The sequence below is a fragment of the Podarcis pityusensis genome (assembly GCF_964106645.2).
Source record: "Podarcis pityusensis genome assembly, chromosome: 10".
Classification (NCBI taxonomy): domain Eukaryota; kingdom Metazoa; phylum Chordata; class Lepidosauria; order Squamata; family Lacertidae; genus Podarcis; species Podarcis pityusensis.
Window position 1 is genome coordinate 27,468,535 of NC_138035.1, and position 12,715 is coordinate 27,481,249.

A 12,715-nucleotide genomic window follows, 5' to 3' on the forward strand; every position below is an offset into this window, starting at 1 on the left:
GCCCGGAAAGGGAGCCAGGTCCTAAAGCCCGCCGAAAGGAGGGAGAAGAGTCAGGGGGGTCAGCGTCAGCGTCAGAGGAATCCCGGAAGGAAGAGACCCCGGGGGGCAGAGGGACCCAGAGAAGAACAGTCAGGCGGAAAAGGTGGAGCAGGGCTAGGATATTAAGTTGGTGTACAAGGGGCGGAGACTCAGACGGAGCTTCGCCGATCTAACCATTAGACGTAGGGTTGCACGCAGCAGCTTGAGAATGGAAACTGTAACTCAATAAAGACTTTTATTTAATGATCGCTGGCTAGCGTGATCCTCTGTGAGCTAGGATCTGGAAGCAACTCTGACAGCAGTTTTGCATGAAAATTTCATAAGCTAAACATTTTCAAGCCACCTTTCATAATGCAAAAGCATATTGGGGGAAAGGGTAGCCTAGGACCTTTTCCCTGGCAGGTAAGTTTAAGAGTATAGAGAAAATCTAATGCAGGGAAACATTCAGAAATTCTATGCACTACCTGATATCTCATATGGTACAGCCCTTCAACAGATATATCTCAGGGGGCTTCTGCTCATGCATTCATGTATTCAATAAGTGTCAAGTATACTAGAAATCAGCCCTGAGTGCTCACTGGAAGGACAGATCGTGAAGCTGAGGCTCCAATACTTTGGCCACCTCATGAGAAGAGAAGACTCCCTGGAAAAGACCCTGATGTTGGGAAAGATGGAGGGCACAAGGAGAAGGGGACAACAGAGGACGAGATGGTTGGATAGTGTTCTCGAAGCTACCAGCATGAGTTTGACCAAACTGCGGGAGGCAGTGGAAGACAGAATTGCCTGGCGTGCTCTGGTCCATGGGGTCATGAAGAGTTGGACACGACTAAACAACAACAACAACATACTAGAAGGAGCTGAGTTTAAGTCATACCCATAAACTCAATGTGGTACCAAGCCTCACACTCCTTTCTAGCCTCAGTTCTTCATTTGTAAAGAGGAAATAATTATGACATATGAATCTATATCATTATTACAAAGACAAACAAAAGGCTAAACTCTTCACACATTAGAAATTATGTGCTACTACTAAGTTAACCACCAATGAAGCTTCAAATGAATTAGAAGTCCATTGTCCTGGGAAAACAGCACAAGGAAAATTCTTTAACAAGTATCTAAATTGCTGTTTCATGGAGGCATCATATTTATGCTCGGTTGAAAAAAATGTAGCCGAACAGTTCAAAGTAGGCAAAATATTATGAATTCTTGTTTAATGCAAGCATTAAGAAAGTTACACTGACTGGAGTCTGGTTATCCATTACAGCACGCTGTTAATTACCAACTTCCATTCTGTTTTAAGCGGTATCAGGTTGAAGGAAGAAATGGGATAGCCTTGCAGGGAATGGCATCTGCATATTTCCTGATATAGTGCTTACTAGTTTAGCACAGACACATGAATTCTCACCTCAAGGAGGAATCTTCGAGTGCCAAGCAGTGAACTGACAGCTCCCCACCCCACCTTGCCGACACCTTTACAAATTATCTTGATCAACAAACACATTTTTGTCCCTGAGAGCATGAATTTGGCTGCCTTTCAGCCAGACCTGGAATCAAAGTGCAGGGTGTACCATTAAATCTAAATGTGAATTCTCAAGAAGTTGCATTCCAATTCTCTCAGAGTAAGCTTTCTTCTGATGCATGCATTTTGTTACCTTGCTTTCAACTAGCTGTTGGGCAATGTTACCACAGAAGATTTACAACTGGCAGATTCACTATTATGTACAATCATATTGAGCTACAGGAAAGATGTTGTTTTGTTTGGAAGCCAATACTCCCATAATCAAATTTACAATGTTAATGTTGGTGGATGCCATCTTCCAAAAACTTAAAACTCATAATCCACCAAACAACATACCACAAGCTTAGAGAAAAATCTAGACTGCAGCAGAGTCACTTGTCATTTTGTTCAATCCTGCAAGCTATGGTTTGTGCTTGCTTGGAAAAAACTGGGCTCAAACAATGGTTTCCAACCTTGATTTTCAAGCCTTGCACAAACCATGGTTTGTGCTTTCATCCAAATGGCTTACCTCAAACCAGGAAAATGAGGGTTAAACTGCGACATGCAAGGGAAGTGTGTTACTCTGATGGTTCAGCCAGGCTCATTTACATAGGACCAAACCATGATTTGGCTTCATGTTGGAACCCCTTCATCTCACCCCAATACCACTCAATCAAGTTTAAATGAACATAGAGGTGTATCCATCGCTGAAAAGAATAGCTTCAGTGTTCTTCTCTTAACAATGAAGAGTCCATTACAAATTATTGGCTTTATTGTGGTTAGAACTAAAATTATTAAAATTGCAGCTAAGTACCGTATTTTTCGCTCTATAAGACACATCAGACCACAAGACGCACCTAGTTTTTGGAGGAGGAAAACAAGAGAGAGAAAATTATGAATCCCAGAAGCCAGAACAGCAAGAGGGATTGCTATGCAGCAAAAGCAGCGATCCCTCTTGGTGTTCTGGCTTCTGGGATAGCTGCGCAGCCTGCATTCGCTCCATAATACGCACACACATTTCCCCTTACTTTATAGGAGGGAAAAAGTGAGTCTTATAGAGCATAAAATACGGTACTTAGAGCCTACAGAACAGGCTAAACCAGGGGTCTGCAACCTTTAAGACAAAAAGAGCCACTTGGACCCGTTTCCAAAGAAGAAGAAAAACTGGGAGCCGCAAAACAAGCCAAATGTAAATAACCATACATTCTTCCCCTTCCCCCATTCTCTCTCTTTTCCCTGAGTCTATTTCAGATAGCAAAGAGGGGTATGGTACCTCTCATATCCATTTTTTGCAAAGCACCATGTGCATAGAGGGCATTATACAAATTAATACATAGAAAAGTGTCTGTCCCTCCCTGCAGTTCAACTCCCTCTCTTTTTACTAACAGCACATATCCATTCCTTCTGCTGGTGCAACTTTCTCATCATGGGTGAAAGGAAGGTGAGAGGGAAGAGATATGAATATTTATGTGTGTATATGTATACATACATACACCTGCACAATTACAGGTTTGAAGCCAACTTAAAATAAAAAGAGCTGGTAAGCAAAAGAATCTGTGGTGCTTTCCATTGGATCTGGGGACATGTCAGCTAATACTCTTCCCTTTCTTCTTCATTTGCTTGTCTCTGCAGCAAATCTCGAGGGGGAAGGGAGAAGGGCAGGAATTGCATAGGCACGAGAGAACGGGGGAAATCCCACATGCAGGATTTTGGTGCCTAACAGCCCCCCCTCCCTCTGTAATTGCTCTCGTGCTCCCCCGCCTCTCCTGCTGGCTACCTCTGGACCCCCTCCTCGTCATTGACGTAATTCACCCCTTCCTCCCTGACAGGGAGGGCAGGCCCATTTTGTGGTTCACCTCAGGTGCTCTCCCTCAACTCGGCAGCCACCCAGAAGCAAGGCACGGAAAAGGATCCCGAAGCACCACCGCCACCCCTCACACATACACACACACAAAAACCCCTCCCCGCCATTTCCCTCGAGTGCGCGCGCTCTCTCTCCCTCGCCTCAGGTGCCTCGCATGTGGGGCTGAGGAGAGCATGGCCTGGGAGAGCATTTCCCCTCGCCGCCACCCCCCGTCCTACCCCGGGGGAAGCTATGAGCCATGAAGCTGCCTGGCAGAACTTCCCTCCGGCGGCAGAAGCAGCAGCAGCAGCAGCAGCAGCAGCAGCCCTTCTTCGGCCGCCGCCGCCTCTCGAGCTCCGCTGCCGCCGCCGCCTTGCTTTGCCCAGCTCGGCTGCCCAGCTCCATCCCCCTCCTCTTTCTGGCGCTTCTGCTTTTCTGCTTAGGGTCCCCGAGGATCTGCGGAGCCACGGCAAAGGTGTAAAAGAGCCACATGCGGCTCCGGAGCCGCAGGTTGCCGACCCCTGGGCTAAACTATAAACAATGCAGACTAAACAGGCTAAACAATAAACTGCCTTCCAACTTTAAAAAGTAGATGAAATTGATGTAAAAGAAAATACTAATTATATTTTTAAATACTTGCAAAGCCTTCAGCACTTTGGCAATTTATTATACAGACAACAGAAAGAGAGATGGGAGGAAAGAAACAAAGTACTTTAGAACATTTGACACAGAGTCCATATGGCAAGTGTTGCATTCCAGATGCTACTCCCTGCATTTGTCATTTTCCAGATACTCTTTGCAATTGCCTCTGGAGGGAAAACATGATATTGCACAACTCACACTTGAACACTTTACACACATCCAGAAAACCAAGCACTTTATGGACAGACTGTAGATACTATCCTATGACTGCAAGAAATAAATGAGAAATTAGGACATCATCAGACATCAAGCTTGGATTCAAGCATACATGTGCCATGCACACCTAAATCACTGTTTCTTGATGCTTCTGGCTGATACTGAGCCTTAACTGCGTGAAAAGGTATAACCAAATTGTCTATGAAAATATACAGTCAAAAGTTGCCTATGAAAATATAAAGTGCAATCTTATGCATGCTTATTCAGGAATGGCTACCACCAATTCCAGTGCTACTCACTCTAAAGTAAAGGTGGATAGGTTTGCACGGCATACTGCCTTTCAGAGGTGTAAGAGGTGCAAAAAAAAGAGAAAAAAATAAACCCTCTGCAAGGTTTAGGAGTAAGAGAGAAGAAGGAAACCTGTATCTGAATCCCTGCAGCAATCCAAATGCCATGCAAAGTCTGGGGGATGAGACTGCACTCCATTTGTTACTGATAACATTGGATACACCAGTATGTGAACGAGCCAGAAATCATGTTCACATGCATGGTCAAGGCAATGGTCTAAGCAAGTCAAGCTTTTTAGGTCACCTTTGCTCCAAACACATGGGGCGTTGGAAGAAGGCATGCTGCTTGATCAAAGATCACCTGGGCTTAGATGAGACTGATTTTTCCCCTGACCTCAACCCCTCATTAGACACATCCATCCTACTTGCATCTAAATGAATGCCTGAGATTCCAGTAGGTAGACATAGCAGGGACTAGTACCTCTCTTATTTATTTAATAGGATTTTGTATCTGGGCAAAAACTGCACCCTGTATTCCAGTAAGGAGCTGCCTTTTATCCAATTTGTGTGTGCGCACACACACACACACACACACACTTATGTGTGCTTGTGTGTGTATACATCCACACACTTATTAGGAGGCAATAAAATTCAATGTATGTGTACAAATCCTGCCAAAATTTGCACCTGCCCTTTCCAACAAACAGCAGCAGTAGCAGTGGCATTTGCAGTAGTACTTCAAAGTGTGTTCAAACTATTTTGCACACATAATTTCAGTGAACTCTTACAAATGGTCTAGTAAAGTAGGCTAGTATTATTTTTGTGCTCCCCTCTACTGCAAAAAGGAGGAGGGTGTTGAAGCTGACAGAATGCTGGCTTTCCAAGACTGCCTAGTGAGTTCCTGGTTATGAGATCTGAACTGAGAGAACATTGTGGCTCAGTGCTCAGGCATTTTTGGCGACTATGCTATAGCACCTCTTGAACTTCAATCTAAATCAAGTTAGACTAGATTCCACATGAACAAGCAGTTAGAAATTCAAGTCCTTTAACATGGGAACCAGATGTTGTCTACCATCATCTGAGGGCAAGGCTCATCTTCAGACCACCTCCAGGCTGCCCCAAAGAACCCTTTTTTAAAAAATCAGGTCCACAGCCTCTCCTCAAGCCCACTCTCTCTTCTGGCAGTTGTGTAACCCTCCTCACTGCCCAATTCTCTCTTCACCTTTAGGAATATGATGCCTCTTCACTCTGCCTTCATAGAACAGTTATTAAAGGAGGGTTCTGTGCCAGAGAAATGACACTTATTTCAGAAAACCAAGTATATTTACTGCAGAGAGTTCTGCCAGGTACCCGCTGTCTTCTACAAGAGAATGGTTTTTCATTGTTACTGATATTTTTAGTTATTTCAGAGTTATTGAATTTCTATAACACCTCTTGCTGATATCAAGGTGTTTTACAGCTTAACAAATGCCATATGAAGGAGGAAAGAGCTAGGATTCAAAGACAGCTAGACTGCAATGTAGTACTGCTCTGTTCAGTTGAATATCCTTGAAGTGCTAATTCCACTCAGAGTAACTAACAGGCCTCACTAAAAGTCCATTCAAAACTACTCGCTTGGGCTCCTCACCTGTTTTGAATCTAGACTCAAAATGGGTTTGCAATTATATGGACAAGGAAAGATGGTGATTCTGCAGCCTGCTGCTCAAAAAGAAAAATGCATTCATTTCCTTAATTTTTAGCAAATGCAGAAAGCTAGTTAAAAGTTTCCCAAACAACCATGTTGCTTGGAGTGTCAAAAGAAACTGATGAAGTGTGGAGTTCGTGGGCGATTAAAAAATTGTTGGCTATCTGGGATGGGGGTGGATCTGAGTCTCACAGGTTTATCTGATAGGTTAATTTGGATCAATTAGCACAATTTATGTGGGGTCTGAAAGCACATGAGGCCACTAAGCAAGTGTAGGTCTGGTGACTGCATGGATGGTATCTGGGAACCACATCTGCCACACCTGGGTTCCATGCTAGAAGACAGAAAGGATATAAGTTATATATATAATCAATATGAATCCAGTGCCGGTCTACAATGAAGAGGTAGACACGATGTACAGCACATACATTTTTTATGTAAACAAATATGAATTACGTAGAAACTTTGAAACAGTAGATTAAGGCTCCAACATTATCACTCCTACCGAACTGAATAGAACCTTCTTCTGAGTAGCATGCATTGGATTGAACTACACAAACAACTTAGGTGTGAACAACATGTGCTCTTGGTTCTTCAATTTATTACTTGCCCTTCACCCTAAGGGCCCAGGGTGCGTTACACCAATTTCAAATACAACATTAACAACAATTTCAAAACTTACAATTACAAGAAAAAATCACAAAAATAGGGTGGGTTCCGGAAATATGCACCTTATATATACTACAGTTTACATATGCCACAGCAAGCATGGCCAGTGGCCAAGGATTATGGGAGTTGTAGTTCAGCAACTTCTGGAGAGCCAAAGGTTCCTCACAGCTAACAGTGAAAAAGAAAGGCAGCCTTCTTTAAAAAGGACATTCCGTGTTTGTGCCACCACAACAAAGAAGGCACTGCACCAAATTCCTCTGAGCAACAGAACACAAAGCAAAGCCTCATCTCTTCCTAGAGAAATGCCAAGGAGCCTCCTTCATATATCAGCTTTTACCACACAGTGAACCATTTGTGTGTAGCATTTCACCAAAGACTGGACAAGGTTCACAATGCCACAGCAAAACATCCAGAATGAATGCTTTAAAATGAAGGGATGCCCAGGGCATGTGGCAGGCTGCTGCACGATGTTTATCATGTGGAAGGATTCGCCACATGGATTGATTCCATTTCCTGACTGCTGTTGTTGGCATCTGTCTTAGGAGTGCACCTTTGGGGGTGAGGTCAAACGGCTGAAAGGTTGCAGCGCCTGCTATGGCTGTAGAGACTGATATGGAAGAGGCATGTTTTGATGCAGCTGAGGCAAATGAAGGAGTCTGGTTGTTCTGCTGCAGATGCACCATGGCGTTTCTTTTCTCTGCGCTCCACCCAGCAGTCATTGCTCCTCTGGTCATTGCTATATATGAATAGCCTGACTGTCTCCAGGCACTGCAGTCATCTGTAAAGGATTCCCACATGGCGGGGTTGACATTGCCAGCCTTCATGTCATGTCTGCAGAATTTGTTCTGCCAACAGGGCTAGTGCCTGAAGCCAGCTCCCTGTAGAGTATGTCTTTGGGGATCCTGCCATCTTCCATTCTGTGGGCATGACCAAGCCCATGTAGATGTGTAAAGCCAAGCTTCAGAAAGAGCTACAGAAGGAAACCACAAGTTTAAGCCAAATTCTCTGCCCAAGGCAGGAGATTCAAATCATTAAGATGACCCAGAAGAGAAAGCAAGGGACGCCAAAATGCAGCATGCCAAAGGCATGTGCAAGAAAACAAAATCATTTTATGGGTGATAGTAGGTAAGACACACACAGGAGATCAAGCTGCAATTGCACACAGATAATATAATTAGCACAGGCATTAGAAACATACTTGGAAAAGTGCTGTGCAGACAGCTTGGCTATGGGAATACAATTTAAGATGCTGAGGGCATAGCACGTATCCCAGTTTACACTTGTGACACATGAGCCAAATGGCTTTGTGAAGTGTACAGACAGAATAAGCGATCTCCTCACACGTCTCAAGATTTCCGAGACCCCTGGAAGCAACAGAAAGACTGTGCAATGAAGGCAGTCTCCATGTCACATATCATTCAATAAGTTATGACCAACAGGTGGAGCAACAGTCAACCTGTGACGGCTGTTTCTAGCAATCACAACATAATTATGGCCTTGAAATGTTTTGTGGTTTTTTTTAAGAGGGAAAAAGCTGGTTATCATATCTGCCTTTCCACTTTCATTTTACAAGGTGGCTTAGAAATAATAAAAGTCAAATGAATACATAGTCAGTGTATGAAGCCCATAAGTCTAAATCCAGAATCCAATGGGTAGGGAGAGAGGGAGCCACCACAACAGAACAGCAATAAAGCCACCATTCATTAAAGCAGGCATGGGCAACCTCGGGCCTCCAGATGTTTTGGGACTACAACTCCCATCATCCCTAGCTAACAGGACCAATGGTCAGGGATGATGGGAATTGTAGTCCCAAAACATCTGGAGGCCCGAGTCTGACCATGCCTGCATTAAAGGCTCCAGAGAATAAAGCAGACTTCACAACACTTACAACTTATTACTTTGTCTGTCTGCCATTGCTACCTCCCATTCTTTCCCCAGGCAGAAGTAGAGGGCAGCTCACCATAAACAAACAAATATAAAAATAAAACAATGATCAACATCACCACCAATCAGTAGCAGTAAAAATACAAAGTTGTTTATAATCTGAAAGCCTAGACAAGAAAACAAAGTCAGCAGCAAGCCACTGTTTCTGCAATGGGCGAGCACCTTCTAAGCAATTTCTGTGAAAGGAGAGAGTGTATGGTGTGTGTGGCCACCTTGTATATTTTTCCTGGTACTGAAGAATGCTCCCTGCTATTATACAGCAACAGCATCATTTTGTGTATGTGTTGTGTGACCTCCACAATCAGGATTAGCAAGACATGGTTACTTCCATGGTAAGCCTAAGGTTGTTGGGGCTGGTTGTCTCTTTCATTTTGTGCTATGCCATGCACTCCTTGGCAACTATTTTGCAGTATGCCCCCCCCCTCCACAGCTATTTTGTGATTGGTGTCCATGGCATTTTCTCAAAATTCAAAATGTGCCCACTGGTCCAAAAAAGGTTGGTGGCCTGTGGCCCAGATCTCTCTTACATATATGATCTCACCAGCCAAATACTTAGTTAGCTAGCTAAAGTAGTGCTGCCTATTTTATTCACCAGCAAGAATGTGTCTTTATCCAAGGACTTGCATTCATAAAATATTGATCAATGGGCATGGACACAAATAGATCCTAAGAAGGAAGAACAGAGGAACATGCAAGAGTAAGGAAAACGAGAGAAGTGAAGCTGTTAGAAGTTGTTGGGTGAAGACGGGAGGTGTTTGCATCTAGCCTACTACAGTGATTTTGCTTATGATCTAAGTGCAACACATAGAAGTCAACAGAAACATATTAAATCCTCTGAAGCTATGAAATAATGCATGATTGAAGTCACAGCAGGGGAGCCAACTGCCCCCCCTCCTAAAAAGCATTAGTCCTAGAACAAGTGTGTTTTTGCATTACAAGGTTATGGCTAAAAACAGAAAAACATTTTAATTTACCACACAGTCATGAAGGGAGGAAGGAAAGGATGCTTTCCTTCATTATTTCCTTTCAAGAACACAGTGGAGAATCAACGCCTCCAGATCACAGATTCACCTTATATAGCCAAACTAATAAAAGTTGTGTGTTCCACTACCACTCAAACAAAACAGGATCTGAAGTGGTTCTAATTCAATGAAGTTGTCTACTCAAATTCACCTTGATTATTCCAAACCTGGTACTGCACATATAGCACACTGTTAGAAATATAACCCTATCCGCACCCAAAAGCAATCAGAATGAGAATGTCTTTCACCACTTCCATGAGATGCTCAGTGTCAAATTGACCTACAGGCTGTACTGTGTATTAAACTTTATTTATAGCCATCTTGCCTCTAAAACCAGCAAAGCGTAAATTGTTACACCTTCTAGCCTATACTATCCCTTGCTCCTGAACAGACATTGAAAAGATTCCTATCTTTCTCTAGTTTCCTCTATGTTCTCAATTTGAGCTCTCCTATCAGGGGAAGGGGGAAAAAATCTGAGCCTTTAGGTAGTGAAATGTGTTTGACTTACTCTGGCCTGTCACACAATACACAGATATGAACTTTCTCCAAGAGAAGGAAATTATACAGCTGAGGGCCATCTACTGTAAACACCTTTTAATATTATTATGCACATAGTTCCCACTCTTAAGCGATTGTCCTCATTATCGACAAGCGCAAGCCAGTAGACAAGCCAGACTAACAGTCATCAAAACTAATAGGGCAAGACTGAGCCTCCAACACATCACACTCTGGCAATGTTTTATGAAAGGTGAGATTCCAAAGCCCAACTGAATTTAAATGATTTTGTCCTCAAAGCAGGTTGACAATGTTTCAGTGGAGACAATGCAGATTCGCCTGCCTATTCACCACCAGAAGTACTCTGCGGGATGGCACTTTGCAGACACAATGGCAACTAAGCAGAAATATTTCTTCAGAGTACAACTGCTATCATATAATGTTCAGGAATGGGCTATATTCAGGGTTGCACAGATGCTGCTAGAGCAGAGGAAATCTGTAGAATATGGCATTGTGCATAGTATTCAGCTTCCTGGGATTCTTAACTTTGCTTATTAGGTTTTTTCCTTTTTTTCCTTTTAAAGATTCTAAGCCATTGTGATTGCATAGATCAGGTTAAAAATGTGAAATGTCATCTACTGAAATATCAGAAGCCAGAGTTGGGGAACTAGATTTCTAGGAGTTAGAAGGAAAGATTTAGTCAGGTTGCAAAACTGATTTTCTAATGGTGCAGCATCTGCATTCTCTCAATACAGATTCCCCCCCCCCTTTTTTTAAGCATAAAGAACACAAAGCCCAGGCTGTACTTCGTTACCTGATTCTGGCTATCTCCCTTCCACTTACTTTTGCTTCAGGCCCCTTGTGAACCAGAGCCACTTATTTCTATAAGACATTTCTAAGCAGTGCACGTAAAAACAATATATAGAAAACGGAGCAAGAAAACAAGAAAAATGTATCATAAAACCAAACACTACCTTAATAATGCCTGCTGGTACAAGAAAGTCAGAGTCACGCACTTGACCTTGCACTGGGAGGATGCCTGAGGACAGTCATTGTCACAGTGGCTACGGTCAAGCCACTATTCCACAGGCTATGAAGCCATTGAGAGAATTTAGCAAGGCTAGTGGGCAGACCCCACCTAAACTCCAGGGTCTGGAGAATGCTGGGATCCTGTTGGCTCCATGTGGGATACCTCCCAAATCAAGTAAGATGTTTACTAAAAGTAACAGGGAATCAATGATAGGAAAGAGAGGTGATGAGAAATCAAATGAAGGGCATAAGAATGTAAGACCAAGCTGGATCAGGCCTGTGTCCCATCTATACCAGCATCCTGTTCTCACTGTGGCCAACCATATGCCCAAGCGAAACATCCTGCAGTTTCCAGGAACTAGTATTCAGAAGCATACTGTTTCCGACACCAAAGGAAGAACATATCTAGCATAGCTAGGAACCGCTGGTATCCTTCTCCTCCATGAATTTGTCCAATCCTCTTTTAAAACCATCCAGGTTGGTGGCTATTACTGCCTCTGGTGAGAGTTTAAGTATGGACTGTGTGAAGAAGTGCTTTATTTTGTCTGTCTTCAATCTCTATATATTCAGCTTCGCAGTTCAGTGCAGTGATTAGAATACTGACTAGATCCAGTGAGATCTGGGTTCAGATCTGCCTTCAGCCACAAAGCTTATTTGATGAGCTGAGAGCACACTGTCTCAGCCTACCCTACATCACAAGGTTGCTGGGAACGTAAAATAAGAGAAAGGGCTGCATATGCCACCCTAAGTGACTTGAAGGGGATGAGATAAAATTAATAAATAAGAATAAGAGTTTAACCTGTGGCATTGTGCAGGTGTGTAGTGTCATCTGTGAATTACTTTAAAAAGTATTTTCTCTCGTTGACTTAAAGAGTCTCCCCCCAAGAAGTTTTGGGCCAGCCTGCATGATCAATTTGCCAGTGCAAGCTTTCGAGCACTGGAATTTTGTATGAAAAAGCCATCTCTGGGAAACTGGAGGCAATGCTTTAAGTGAACAGAGACAAATCACTGCCTGCTATCCACAGGTTTTATCCTTCTGTGCCCATGTATGAGCTATGAAGGAGCTGAAGCAGCTGGTGGACCTTGGAGAGCTTATCAGCATGAGTCATATCAGCGAAGCGGCTGAGGAGAAGGTGGACATCAGTCAGGCAAACAGAAATCACAAATATGGCTGTAGCGGTTTCTTTGAGTTCTGCCTTCAGAACCAGGTCTTTTATACACCTCAAAATTGTATTCCAAAGTCCGCAATTGCGACAAACGCTACCAGGAATGAACCAAAGCTCTTAATAAACATCATGACTAGTTTCAAGCCTCTTGAATCAAAAATAATTTGCTTAAAACGAAAAC

The 12,715-nt window shown here is 43.2% G+C and overlaps 1 protein-coding gene across 1 annotated transcript in view; it reads right to left on the reverse strand.

Annotated features, from left to right (window-relative positions):
* The window catches only part of LARGE1 (LARGE xylosyl- and glucuronyltransferase 1), a 323,190-nt gene that overhangs the window by 303,472 nt on the left and 7,003 nt on the right, over nucleotides 1-12,715 (reverse strand). The window lies entirely within an intron of this gene.